Source organism: Rhinolophus ferrumequinum, chromosome 13 (assembly GCF_004115265.2).
Source record: "Rhinolophus ferrumequinum isolate MPI-CBG mRhiFer1 chromosome 13, mRhiFer1_v1.p, whole genome shotgun sequence".
NCBI lineage: Eukaryota > Metazoa > Chordata > Mammalia > Chiroptera > Rhinolophidae > Rhinolophus > Rhinolophus ferrumequinum.
The window spans coordinates 50,701,659-50,716,627 of NC_046296.1; the positions used below are offsets into that span (position 1 = coordinate 50,701,659).

Here is a 14,969-nt window from a genome sequence, read left to right on the forward strand (position 1 = left end):
AATATTAAAGTTACTGAAAGCGACAAAGGCGGGCGAGAAGACCCAACCCCAGGGTCCTTCTCATAGTGTGGGTGGAGGAGATGGGTGGAGAAAGGCAGCCTTGGAGGACCTCTGGGTAGGCCACTCCTGCTTCTTTAGCTGGGATGGTGGTTCTCAAACTCTCCAGTGTACAAGTATCACCTGCTGCACTTGTGGAAAATGCCCGCCAAAATGACCAGTCAGTGCGTTTGCAAGCAGACCCAGCAGCCTGCAGGTTTAGGAAGAAGGCTGAGTCTGGACTCAGGTGTTGCACAGCCCTAACTCTGAGAAACAATGCCCTGAGGGTCTCAGCTAAGCAGGAGATTTTCACCCAGTCGGCTCATAAGATGAAACAACGGTACATGGGCAGGAATTTGTAGTAAAATGCTGTTTTAGACTAAATCCTCAAATCAAACACACCACTTTAAAATACATGAATAAAGGAGCCTTACAATATGAAAAGTGGTTGAAAGGAAGGCCAGCTGGATAAATCGGTTACTCATCCCAGAACATTCTCGCACCAGGCAAACTGCATGGAAAATATAAAATGTAATCCTGAAGAAAGTCTTAAAATCCTGGAAAGAAATTATTTATAATCTATAACCAAGGCAGCCTGTTGGGCAGACAAACCCAGCAAACGCTCTCTAAAATGTGCCAAGATGGACGTTGTACTGAAGACATGGAACACACATGTGGCTAAAAGCTGAAGGGCCAGGGGATATACGCGCAAATTCCTTTAGGAGGTTTCCAGAGTGGGAGAACTTACTTGACAGCATTAGTACCTACAGTGTGAGGATGTATCTGTGACAATTCCAGCCGGCTCAGGGACCTGTCCCCTTATTCAGCCAACGGCTCACGCAGAAAAAGCGTGTCAGGACTTTTTCTGACTCCCAGATGGAGGCATGGTCTGGCTACACGGATGCTGTGAAATCAGGCAGGTGGCATTGGACATTTAAAAATATGGATCACGCATTCGCCATGATTTTGGGGGAATGTTTGAATCTTCCACTGCTTCCATTATTGCCGCTGCTTCCTCCTTGGCTTCCTTTTGCAGGCTGCGTGAACAATTTCACCACGGTTCAAAACTCCGCCTGAAACATGGAGTGGGACTGAAGGCCCAGGTGTTATGCGCTATGGCCAGAGACCAGGAGCGCCTGCAGGCTTTCCTCAACCAGGACAAATGCTGTGCTCGGTCCTTCCTCTTTGCTAGAATACAGGGCGGTGCTTCTGGAAGGGGCAGTGCCTTCTGGCTTCACAGCACCTGATTTGAGCTGGTGCCACTCCCGTGGGAAGGGCGCCCACTGACAGTGTCTCTGAGGAAATGTGGCATTTCTTGGCTGGCATCACCATGAAATCTCATTGATCTAGCTCAACAATGATGATTCAGCAGGAGGCTAAGAACCAGCGTGGGGACGTGATTAAAGAAACCTGTTTTCAGCTCTTGTGTGAGGCACTATTTTTAATTGTGATTAAAAAAAAGATCTGTCAAGGAAAGAAACACAAAAGGCTCAGTGAGATCCTTTTAGAGGTGCACTGAATATGCTCTTCTTGGCCCAGCATGAAATGGCCAAGTGGTAAACACTAAGCTGAAGCCAAATATTGCCAGTATAGATACCCTTTGGGATACAATAATCGTTATAATATATTTTTAAATGTGTAGTTAGTGCTATAATTTTATTATTAAGATGTTTAATATTCAGATTTCTAGGTTGACTTTATCATTCAGGAACAATAACATCTTAGCACCATCCTCTGTGAGACGGCGCCCACCATTTCCCTATGAAATACATTTATAATACTCACCAGACACTCATACTTCTGAGGTCGCTGCCAATATAATCTGCCCACGATGGTGATGTCATCCAGACCATCAAGCTTTCCTTTTTCTTGAACTCTAACTGACTAAAGACAATTCCTCTTCGACTCTTAGATGTAAAGAAGTCTTGACCAGGACTTCTTGAAAGATTCGTGGCACCTATTACATTAAATAACTAAAAATTAAATGTAGCTTTTATGTATTCATTTGCCTATTACAAGTGCCTCTCACACCATACAATTCTATCAAGAGTAGAATTGTAATATCATCTAACCTCTATCCTTCTGCCTTGTGTTACCAATGTAATTGTTATAAACAGCACTATAGGTGGCCACAATCAAATCCTCATTCCATTTAATTCCCTCCCACGGCGCTGCGGGAAAGGGCACTGCATGAAGCCTCAGGGATCAGAGTCTGGCTGGGCTTGCAGCATTCAGCCCTCCCTCCCGCATGCTGCCATATTTGCTGAATGGATGAGTGGCAAAGTAGATGAATAAATGAAAGAATGAATAAAGTTGTAAGCCAGAGCCAAGCTAAGAGTTGTCAGCACCTGACGGCTATATATGCACTAGGTAAGAGGGCAGACCTAGAGCAGGCAGGAGGATAAAGTCAATCCCACTGGGAACCTACAATATATTCAGAGGAGATGGGACAGGAGGGAGGCTGCAACAGGGCAGCCTGGCCAGAGGTGGGGAGTAGGTATCCCGGCCAGAAGGTCAATAGGTGTCCCAAGAGCAGGAGACACGTGACGGTCACACAGTGGACACAGAGCCTCGGGAGCAGGACTCCAGACCCCAACCAGGGTGACTCATAGAGGAAGTAGACCTTGGGTCAAGTGTCAAGGCCCAAAGGCTCTAGGCGACAGCTGGGTCAGGAGCTGGAGGTGGAGCTGGGACACCGGAGCCTGTTAGTAGACCTGAGATCAAAGCCAGAGAAGGACCCTAGCTGGGCTGGCTCAAGGACAAATCCTCTGAGCCACACACACAGCATTAAATTCTTCCCAGCTTAGGAAAGAGTCTGCCCAGGGACCACAGCAGGCATGAGCCTACGCAAAGGTGATCAAGAGGTCCCAGGTAAGGAGTATGGGAAGCTAGAAGAGCACGAAGCCAAACAAGACATTGCACTCAGCAGAGAAGGTAAGCCTGAGTGTTACAAGTTATTTCAGCCTTTGATTTGCACGTGTAACCAGCTGTCCTGGGTCCCGAATACCTTAACTGATAATCAACTGAGCAACAGTGATTTGGTGAGACCTGCAATGTGGCGAGCGTTGTGTTAGGGGTTGGAGGCATGAAACAATCAGTGAACAGGGAGTTTATACTACAGTGTGCGTAATGTGTCACTGTACACAGACAGGGAAACAAGGGTCTCAAAGGGCTGTAGTCAAAAAGTGCTGCAAATGAGAATGGACAGCAGAGGCCATGGAGGACTTCCTGGAGGAGGAGGGAGTGCCCTGGACCTGCAGGATGTAGGATAATGGAATAGAGAGAGGAGAACTGTTACCACCGATTCCTTTGCCTGACTGCTCAGAGCACCCTCCTCAGAGCTAAGCAAGACAACGTAGTAAACTGCAAGACAGCCCAGGAAGTAGTGCCTGGTGTACTTTCTGAATTCCATCTTAGAGATGAAAACCCTGAGGCACAACAAGATCATAGCTCATTAGTGGTACAGTCAGATAAGCAAGGGGCCTCCGTCCCCATAGGGCCCGAGGCCCCACGACTTTTCTAGCACAAAAGAACTACCCTTCTTTCTCTTCTAATTGGAGAGTGGGCTTCGGCTTTATGGCCAGCTCGGTTTGTTTGGGCTTTTTCTTACTTTCATTTTGTTTGCCGGTTAGCAAGACCCGCTGTGGCTGCCACAGGTCATCACGACATGATTGTTGTATACGTGTACTACTGTTGCTATAGCAAGTTACCCCAACCTTAGTGGCTTAAAATCAACATCAATGTATTATCTTAGTGTTCACAGGTCAGAAGCCTCACCTGGAGACTGACAGGGCTGCATTCCTTGCTGGGGGCTTTAGAGGAGAATCCATTTTCTTGCCTTTTCCAGCTTGCAGAGGCCAGCTTGTAGCTTGTATTCCTCGGCTTGTGGCCTCTTCCATCCTCAAAGCTTAATAATGGCTGGGCAGGTATTTCTCACATTGCATCACTCTGACTTTTCTTTCTGCCTCCCTCTTCCACTTTCAAGGGCCCTGGCAATTACCTTGGGCTCACACAGATACTCTATGATATAACCTCCTATCATAAAGTCAGCTGATTAGCAACCTTAATTGTGTCTACAACCTTAATGCAACATAACATATCCACAGGTGTCTGGGATCAGGAAGTGGACATCTTTGGGGGCCACTATTCTGCCTACCACAGTTATCAAAGTCAGAGGACAGAATGTATTTTAGTGAACAATCTGTTGACTTGGTTTATAATGTTAAGTATTTAGAGAGACGGTGAGTGGCCTCCATTTGCACTCTAGCCTCAGGCCCTGCAAATGTTGTTAGGGCTGCTCCAGGGGAAGCAGTTGTGGCCCAGGTGAAAGGTGCTGCAGTGGCTTTTAGAGGAGAGGAGAAGTTGAGTATTCATCTTTGGCCAGCGGCTTTCCCCTCTGGAGAGTTTCCAAGACTCCCCCAGCCTGCAGGTCTCCAAAGGAAAACAGCACCTTTATTATCTTACCTTGGATTCAAGCTCTGACTCCCAACACCTTGCTCTTCTTACAATAACATTCCTCCTAAAGAAGGTGAATTTCCAGTTCGTTTTGCTTTTTACTTCTACATAAAAAGGGTAGAAGCAAGTGAAAGAACCTCCTCCTCATCCCAGCTGAGAAGTACAGACACATCAAAGGAAACCAGACAGTGGCTGACATCATCCTGCAGCACATCGCTAAGCAACTGTGGGATCAACATCTGTTTCCATGGAGATGTCACTTCATCGCCATTCTCCAGGCAGAGCAGAGAAGTGCATCTGGGAGGAATGAATATGCCGGGCTGTGCCAGAGGATAATAAACTCTGGAGGCCATGCGCAAAAAGTTACAATCAGGGTGAAGCATTGATGAGGGAGAGGGAGAATGGTCCCTGGACGGGTCCAGTGGGGAGTCACTGTCCACACTGAGGGACACATCACCTGACTCATCTCTCTCAATACACAGAGTGGCAGAGGCCTCAGACTCCTACCCAGTCTTGTACAATGGATCCCAGGCCGAGCTGGGGCAGAACCCAGGCTTTGTGCCTCCCTGCCCAGAACTCATCCCACATGGAAGGGAGACACTAAGGAGCAATAATACTTTTTCTCCTGTTGGTTCCAGGCAAGCAGAGATGGTTTTGCTCCTTTTGCTCCAGCCTTTACTTTGGCCCACCTAGCATAGTGCCTTCCAAGGACAGTGGCTCCTGCTCCCCTAAGGCAAACCCTGTGACTGCAAGGGATGGCCTTCTGAAATGACATAGCAGAGGGGACGGGAAAGGACTTATGTTTACCCAGGACTTGCTATGTGCTGTTTACAAGCTATCTCAAGGAATCCTCAAATTCTGCCTGTGGAGTGTGAGAGGCTCACTTTACAGGCAAGGAGCTGGGGCTCAGAGAGGTGAGGTGGCTTATTCAAGGGGGTGATGATAAAATAGCAAACTTTTAGATTTCACTTACTATGTGCTAGGCATGATTTTAAGCTCTTTACAAGTATTAATTCATTTCATTGCCGTACCAACTCTCTGAGGGGATATTATATGTCAGTTACTAAGTGGCAGAGCCAGGCTTTGCATCCTGGGGTGTCCTTTCCACTGAGTACTCTGAGCCCACTCTCCACACTAAGGGGAGCAGCAGATGAGCAAGCATGAGGTTGGCCACACAGGAATGAGCTGACGGTGATGGATGCTGAAATAGGATGCCTTCTCTCACTTCCTTCTTCCACTCAGCATGGTGATTTTAAGCCTCACCCGTGTTCAAGAGTGGTAAAATTAGTTCATTTGCACTGCTATAAGTGAATTATTACAATGAATTTATCCATTCTCCTGGTGATGAACATTTAGGTTGGTTCCAATTTGTCGCTATACTGCTGCTGGGGACATTCTCGTTTATGTCTCCTTGTGTCGTGTACAAAGTTTCTTTGGGATCTATACTTAGAAACAGAATTTCTGGATCGGGGCATAAGTGCAGCTTCCATTTTATAAAATAATGCCAAATTGCTCTCGAAAAAAATTTTTTTTTATCAATGTACGCTTCTGCCATTAGTGTTTTTGAGTTGTTTTTCCTTCCCATCCTCACCCACACATGGAATTGGCAGAATTTAAATTTTTGCTAATCTGATGCAAAAGAGTATCTTGTCTTAATTTGTATTCGTCTGAACACAAAGAGACTGTGTTATTATTTTTTAAATATGCTTCTGGCAATTTGAGTTTTCTCTTTTGTTCATTTGCGAAGTTGTATTTTTCTTGGTGATTTGTGGAAGTTCTTTCTATATTAATTCTGGATATTAATTCTTTCTTAGTTTAATGGGTTATAAATATCCTCTCCCAATATGTGACTTATGTTTTGCCTTAATAGTGGTGTTTTTTGAGCAACAGAAATGTTTAATTTAATGTAGTCAAAATTCTCGGTCTTTGAAGTTTGTGCTGTCTGTGACTTGTTTAAACAATTCTTTCCTGTCTCAATTTGGTATAAAATTATAACACTTTTTAAAGTTCTGCTTTTCACATTTGGATCTTTAATCCATCTGGAAATTATTGTTTTGGTGTAGCATGAAGTAAATATTATCTTTTTCCATTCAGATAACCAAATGTTTTCATCCTTTGCCCCTGATTTATAATGACACTTCTGAAATATCTCCAGTTTCCACTTGACTATTGATCTTTCCACGTGCCAATACCCTACTGATGTAATTACTATACCTTCACAAGTCTTGATATCTGGCCAATAGAGTTCACCCATTCTACTTCCAAGAACCTTTGCAATTCGGGGTCCTTGGTTCAGCCAATTAGATTCTACAATCTGTTGACAGTTTCCATGAAAAAGGGGGTAGGTATTAGGATTGTATTGAAAATATAGGTTAATTTAAACATAATTCACATTGTTAGGATATTGACTTCTTTCACCTACGAGATATTGCACAGCTTTGGTTAAGTTTATTTCCTTTCTCCAAGATAGCCAATAATTTTTAGTATGAATGGGTGTTGAATCATAGCAAATGCTTTTTCTGCATCTATTGAAGTAATAGCATACTTCCTCTCTTTCATCTTTTTTTTTTGATATGTTATTATTTTTTAATATATAGAAACCGCATCACTTCCTTTGCCACAGTGACTAATGTATGGGAGGCAATCATCCCTAAGGGCCCCAGAAAGCTTTTCCATCTGCCAAGTAACAGGACGGATGAACACCTTCACCACCCAAGCCTTTGGTTAATTTTTTCCTTTGATCTCTGTTCTCCCACCCACATTAGTCTGCTGCTTCCAGGATGGAATTCTGCTTTCAAATCTTATCCTACCGTTTCCCCCAAAATAAGACCTAGCTGGACCATCAGCTCTAATGCATCTTTTGGAGCAAAAATTAATATAAGACCTGGTATAATATAATATAATTAATAATATAATATAATAATATAATATAATACCGGGTCTTATATTATAGTAAAATAAGACCAGGTCTTATATTAATTTTTGCTCCAAAAGACGCATTAGAGCTGATTGTCTGGCTAGGTCTTATTTTCGGGGAAACACGGTAGTTGGAAGGCTCCTGTGTCAGCTTACCTTCACAATGATGGAATGAAGGTCCCTAACTTAGCTGAGGAACCTGGACAAGTCTTTGATTTCAGCCACATCCCAAAGCCCATGAATGCTTTCTTTAAAAAGCTGTAGGTGGATGAGGTAGAAAGGCAAAGACAGGAGATGGTCAGCAGCAGAAGGGTGATGACGATGGTTCCCACCACGCTAGTGGACAGCAGGCCTCCCAAGGCTGAAAACGCAAAAAGCAGGGTGACTCCCATAGCTGCAGGGAGCGCCCATGCGTGCCTTCCCTTTTTTCTGTCACATGAGCCACAGGCAAAAATCTGGATGGCAAATGTCACCATGATGAAGGCGTGCAGGGACCGGGAAAAACATGAGGCGAGGTGGACAGAAGCAAAGATGGCCATGTTTGCAGATAGCGTGCTGGACACAATGGCAGCATTGGTGCAGTCGTGGCGGAATTTGAGGTGGCCTAACAGCATGGACAGACAGACGTAGCGTAGAGGGTGTCAGTGCTGACAGACTCTGTCGGGGTCTTGAAGATCGGCGAGAAACCGTGTGTGACAGTAACAAAGACCAGTGTGCTCTTCAAGTCGACCCACCGGTCCGCCCGCTCTTCTCTGTCCTTCATCTCCATCAGTGAGATCAAACAAAATATAGCCAATCAGTGCGGAGGCCAGGCTGGTCCCAAAACGCCAGTGTGTGTGTGTAGGGGGGTGGAGCGAGGGGGAAGAGGGGCAAAAGACCCTGGTCCATGTACCACCAGATGACCACAAAAACACAGACACTGCACAGCTGCTGCACGACCATGCTAGACTCAAATACCACAGTCCACCAGCTGGTATTTCCCGGCATAGATGTTTTCCCAGGGCTCTTCCAGGAAACGCCTGTCCACGTAGCCGGCGGGAAAGGGCTGTCACTCATACAAGACCTTCTGCCACCTGATCTCCTCGGTGTTAGTTCCAGGTTGGGCTCATGCTGTCCTTTCCCTGAAACTCAGGCCAGTTCAATTTTCCTTGCAGAAGTCCACGTGGTTCTCATTCTTCATAAACTTTTGAAATAAGACCTCTCTGGTAATTCCATGCTGTGTTCTGGTTGATACTGTGCCGGTCTTTCCTAGTTTTCAAAGGCAGCAACCCAGGCTAGGCCGGCAGAAGATGAGATTCTTGTTGGAAGCAGGACAACACAGCCAAGGTCTTACCCACCAGTTCGTAGAGATGCGCGGCGGGGACACGGCAGCTCCTGTCTCCTTTCCCATCCGGGGCACTGCCTCACTTTCATCTTTTTGTGTAATGAATTACATTAATAGCTTATGTAATTATGCCTACTCATCTTTACAGTCCCGGGCTAAACTTGTTCCTGACTTTACAATCCTGGGCCAAACTTGTATACATGAATGAATTGTTTAATAGTTTGGTCAAGATTTTTGCACCCATGAGTTCATCAGTGTTGTTGAACTATAATTTTCCATTCACTTCTCTTGTTTCCTTGTTTTGACTACCGTCAAAACTTACCGTTTTACCAGCTTCATTAAAGAGTTAAGAAACTCATCTCATTTCTAGAACAATTTGTGTTTTAAAAAAGGGTATATCTAGTCCTGGAATTTTGTATGTGTGTGGGGTAAGGAGGGGCTAGCCTATGAAGCCATCTAAGGGTTTCTTTTTTAAAAATCATTATTTAGTCACCAGTTTAATTTATTTAAATGTATACTTAGATTTCATATTTCTCATTAAACAATATTTAATTAATATTTTCTGTAGGATATTATCTATCTCATCTATAATTTTAAAGTAGTCAAATAAAATTATTTGTAATACTTATTTTTAACCTTTCTTCCTTGATAAATCTTGCTAGAGATATTTTATTCATCTGTTCAAAGAACCAGATATGGGCTCAATTAATTCTCTCTACTGTACATTTGTGTTCTGTTGTACTAATTTGTGCTCTTGATGCTGTTGTTTCTTTTCCTCTCCTCTCTATTTGAGTTTATTGCTCTTCAGTTGGGTATTAGCTTATTAATCTTCAGTTTTCCTAATTTTCTAATATAAATACTAAGTTCCACTCTAATTTCTATCTTAGCTGAATTCCACACATTTTTGATGTAATATTTTTACTGTAATTCAGTCATAAGAGTTTTCTAGTTTCCATTTTGATTCTTTTACCCGTGATTTATTTAGATGTGTGTGTGTATGTGTGTGTGTGTGTGTGTGTGTGTGTGTGTGTTTAGTTTCCAGGTACATGAGAGGTTTTATGTTGTTTTCATCCCTGATTTCTAACTTAATTATGTTGTGGTCAGGTAATGTGATCTGTGTAGTACTGATCCTTTGAAAGTAGTTGACAGTTGATTGGTTCATGCATAGTCAATTTTTGTAAGTATTCTGTGTAGATAGGTGGGTGGATGGATAGATGGGTGGATAGATGGATGAAAGGAAGGGAGGAAAGAGGGAAGGAAGGAGGAAAGGAGGGAGGGAGCAAAGGAAGAAAAGAAAGAAAGGTAATTGAGAACAGTATAAGTATATTGGAGAAGAGTATGTATTCTCTAGTTAGTAAGTGCAGAATTCTACATTGAAATCAAATTCATCACTAGAGCTGTTCAAGTCCTTTATATCCTTACTGGTTGTTTATCTTTACGCCCTAACAATCATGATAGAGATTGCTAAAGTAGCTCACCATGATTTGTCAGTTCCTCTTTCAAACGCTCTCAGGGTGTCAATTTTTCTGATAGCACGATAGTTACATAAGATTTCTCTTTGCTAGAGTTGCACTGGTTTATATTTTTCCATCCTTTCACTTTTATCCTTTGGAGTCCTTACTTTCTTAAATATGTTTCTTTGGATACCCCTCCTTTTTTTTTGTATTTTTTTTGCCAACAGAATATAGTTTCTCTCTTTCATCCAATACAACAATTTCTATTTAAACCAGCAAGTTTAATCCGTTTAAATTTAATGAGATGATTGATATGTTCAGATTCATTTTTGCAGAGATAAAATGGTTTATATGTTTACATGTACATTGCTTTTTAATTTGACCTAATTTTTTTAAAACTTTGTTGAGGTTTAATTGACATACAGTAAACTGCAGGAGGGAAGATTGGCAGGAAAGGATGTCTCTGGATTTGTAGAGCCAGTGAAATAAATCATCCATCCTTGTCCCAGAAGACCAAAAGATGACGCAGCCAGGCAAAGTTCCCCCTTATGGAGGCTCCAGCCCTGCCCATCAGGATCAGCCAGCACACTGGCAATGGAAGAAAGCAGCATAGCTCACAGTGCACCCCACACCACAGCTCTCTGACCGCTCTCCTCTCTCCTTACTCAGCCCTGACCCCCATCTGCCTGGGGTCCTTGCTCAGCTATTACCCCCTCCTTCCACTTCTAGGGTTAGATCTCAGCTGGCTACCACGCAGGCTTTTATCTCTTCAAGAACCTGACGCAACAACCAAGAGATGAGGGGTCACACCAGTATCCCCAAGCCCATGTGTGGAGTCTACCTACCAGAGAGCAATCTCCAAGAAAGCCAGGACATGCAACAGCAGCCCCACAGGGGTGCAAAATCAAGGGCAGAAAGACAGACACAAAAGATGTCCTCCATATGTTGTGCTGGGGAAGAGAGGGTTGTGGGACAGTGTGATTAGTATGAGCCACTTTGCAAACTGGTTTTGCTCGTTGTAAAAGCAAGAGAGAGAGAAAGAGAAATATAAACTGAAAACAAATGTTCTTGTCAGCCCAGACTCCTATCCCCAGCCTTTGTGTCCGGGAAGCAAGCTCTATTATTAGTGTTTTGTGAACTCTTATTTTTCCAAAGTTATTCCATAGATAAAAAAGCACATATACGTATATAAATAGGTTACACATACACACCCACACATTATATTCAATCTTAACACCAAATGGAACCATTTGTTCATTTCTTCTTTCAGTCGTTCATTTTAAACGGACTAGATGCTCAGGACACAGCCCAGTTCCTGCTCTCACAGAGTCCAGACGTAGGTGTAGACAATCACCAAAAAAAAAACCAAAAACAAAAACAAAAAAGAAAAAAAAAAACACACAAATGAAGGTATAATTAGAAATTGGGGTCCAGTGAGGAAATATGTGTGAACATCTGAGCAGAGAAGCCCCGCAGGTGAGAGTCACGTCACTGTTTGATGGACAGTCACCAGCAAGCTGGGTGCCCAGACCTGGACATAGACACATTCTCTTCAGGTCTCTGATATGCTTCTGATTAAGAAGCAGAGCTGTGACTCACTGCCCACCATCTGCTGCAGGGCTCACATGACTCACAGCCCCCACCCCACCCCATCCCCCAGGAGTGCTTCACAGGAACAAGAGGAAAAAACGATTCCATGTGACTCAGGCAGAGAGAGGCACAGCTTGGCCTGGCTCACGCCCACTTCTCCCTCCCTGTCTGAAACCTGGTGGTGGGCACTGCTCTGGCCTCCAGGTGACACATCTTTTCAGGGATATTCTGAGGGGGTGACCGTCCCTTCCTGGCACAGGTCCGCAGAACACTTGCTGTGATTAGGTGATTCATTTCCCAGGCAGGAGCTGAGCTTGCCAGGGGAGAAGTGAGAAACGGTGGCTCTGTTCCACCTCCTGCCTCTGCAGGGCCCTCCCGGACCACACCTTCCTGCAGAGAGTCCCAAAGCTGGGTCTCTGGTCCTCTGGCCGGCCAAGGCCCGGGCTAGTGTATGCGTGCGTTTGGCCCTGTCCCAGCCCCTCAAACTCGACACACGGAGCAGAGCTCACCATCCTCTCCAGGAGCCCACCTCTGCCTCCTACATCTCCTTCTTGAATTAGTCCACCTTCTGCCCGAAATCCTGGCCTTGAAATCCTGGCGTTAGCTTCAACTCATCCCTTTCCCTCACTCCTGTCACTGAATCCATCCCAGTCTGCCCCTGCCATTCTCCTGCTTCTGTCTTCTTTCATGCCCGTTCCTCCACAAGGGCTCTTTCGGGAACCTCCTCCCTGGCCTCGCTGCCTTCAGGCTACAGACTTTTCCTCACTGCCCTCAACATAGTTTCCTAAATACATGTTGGTGGCCGTTCCTCACCTTCCCCTGGCATCTCTTCAGGGTCTGCAGCAAAGACCAAAACTCAGGCCATGGATGGCAGGCAGGTGACAGGAAAGAGGAAAGCAGGCTGAGGGTGAGTTAATAAAGGCCTACAGTAGGGAGGGGTGAGGACTGGGGCAGGTTAGAGGATGCTCGTCCCACTTAGGGGCGACCCCAACCCCCCAGCCACAGCTAAGTGTGGCCACCAGGGAACCAAGGCCCCGACATTGTCAGACCTTCCAGAGTTTCACAAGAACCCAGCTTTGTTTATGAAACTTCTTAATTCATCAAAGTTGGTGACTAATTCACATTTGAAACATTGACAGTTTTCTTATGCCTGCATTTCAAACCTTCCTCTGTCTGGATCTCACCTACACTTCCAGCACCATCTCTCAGAGCAGCTGTCTTCCCTACTTAGGACCCAACCCATGCCACACTCCCGGACATTAGGCTGTTGGTCACTCCCAGGACAGGGCTTGCCTGTCACACGTCCAAACCCTTGCTGATGCTGTTTCCACACTCCCCTGTACTTTCCCTTTGATGTCTGTCCAGATCCTATCCAGCAAGGGAGGGTTACCTCGCTGCTGTTCCTTAGCCCCACGTCCGGCTAGTTACTCCGTCCCTCTCCTCTTTGTTTCCCCTGCATGTTCTCCCTCTGTCCTAGTACAAGACACTGTCCAACCTGTGTTATCAGCTGTATTCCCATCTACCTTTCATGACTGGGGACACTCAGGTATGGAGACAGGGTCTTCTTTGCAGACCTTGCCATCACGGTCGGCACCTCCGAGATGGTTCGGGAATGGTGCTCACTAGAATTGCAGAAAACGGACTGACACTGCAGCACAATGTGGGTTTGGGAATCAGGGGTGTCCGTGTCCCAATCCCATTGCACCTCCAGGGCTGCCGCCTTGGCATCGCTTGCTGGGCTGCACACCCAACTTCCCCGGTCCTCCAGCGCTTAGCCCCAGCCCAGCTTGGCGGGTGTGGAGACCAGCACCTGCGGAAGTTCTGAGTCACTCTCCGAGCTTCGGCTTCATGCTCTTCGCAGGCCTTGTCATTAGGAACCTGGCCCGTTCTTGCTTTGCAGTTCCCCCCAGTTTATGGCTAAAAACATCTGTATGAACATGGGCCCTGCCAAAGTGTTTGCAGTTACTCCCCACCTCGCCTGCTGCACCTGAGGTCCTGGTCCCCTTCCGGCTGTTTATGACTGTTTGCTGTGGAAACGGCTGGCTTCACGGCCCGGGAGGGAGCAGGTGCGGAGGCACCCGGAGAGCAAATGAGTTCATGCGAGTCGATGAGCCTGCTTCTCGTTCTGATCCTGAGGAGCAGGGGATGTGGGCCAGAGCAGCTCAGGGAGGACATGGAACACAATAAATGTGGGCCGATTTCCTGGGAGGTGTGAGCTGGATGTGAAATGGCCTCCAGATGTGGGTCGGAGAGGTCCTCTAAAGTTTGCAGCTGAGCTTTTAGCAGTCTCCCTGTGGGGAGCCAAAGGGGCCTTCAGGACGAGGCAGCTCTATTCATTTCTTTGCACATAAACCTGCTCTCATGGTCCCCGGTGCTGTGTGCAGCGGCTGGACCCTGGGCTGTTTAGACATGAGCGTCTAGAAGGGCGCAGAGCTGCCTACGAGGGCACTTCCACTGCAGGGGCCCCTTTCACCCCTGTGTTCGGTTCACATTTAGATGAGAATGGTTGTCACATGAAAGGCTTGCTGGACCTTGGTGGTGGTATTCGTAGGCTGAGGACTTACCAAAGCGAGACAGACAACCTGCGAAGGGACCAGCACCCACTAGCAAATGCCCTTATTCTATGTCCGTGTTCAGATCTTTCATTCAACAAGCTCGCTCTGAGTTCCTCCTGCGTGCAGAAATTGGTTCGAAGCTCTGCAGGACACAGAGACACAACCCAGGAGTCCTAGTCATGGGGTGCTTATAACCCACTAGGGGAGATAAAATATACAAATCACTTTAAGTGCTACAGCCATAAGAAAGGAGCTCAGGAAGGGAAGGAGAACACCTACGAGGATGGCAGACAAGGAGTTTGAGCCTCCCGTGCAGACACCGGCAAGGGGTGCTGACAAGCAGAATGGCAGGGGGTACAGCTGGGGGTGTGGGGCTGGGGCACATAAGAAAGGCCCACGAAGGCTGCCCCTTCGCGCACGGTTGGCCCGTGGCTTTGTGACTTTGGGAGCCGGTGGGAATCCACTTCATGGCAGTCCCCAAATAGTCGCAGACAGGAGCTGGCTGTTGATGGAATTGGCTAATGAAAATGGGAGTCTCCTCCTTTTGTGCCAAGAGGCTGTTTCACAGCTAACATGGAATCACAACGCAGCTGTGGACAAATGAAGATTCCCATCAGCAGTGTCTGATTTAGGAGTCCG

General features: G+C 46.0%; 1 pseudogene; it reads right to left on the minus strand.

Moving 5' to 3' along the window:
- Window positions 1-7,593: 7,593 nt before the first annotated feature.
- Window positions 7,594-12,601, minus strand: LOC117032808 (phosphatidylinositol N-acetylglucosaminyltransferase subunit C-like; annotated as a pseudogene).
- Window positions 12,602-14,969: the final 2,368 nt, after the last annotated feature.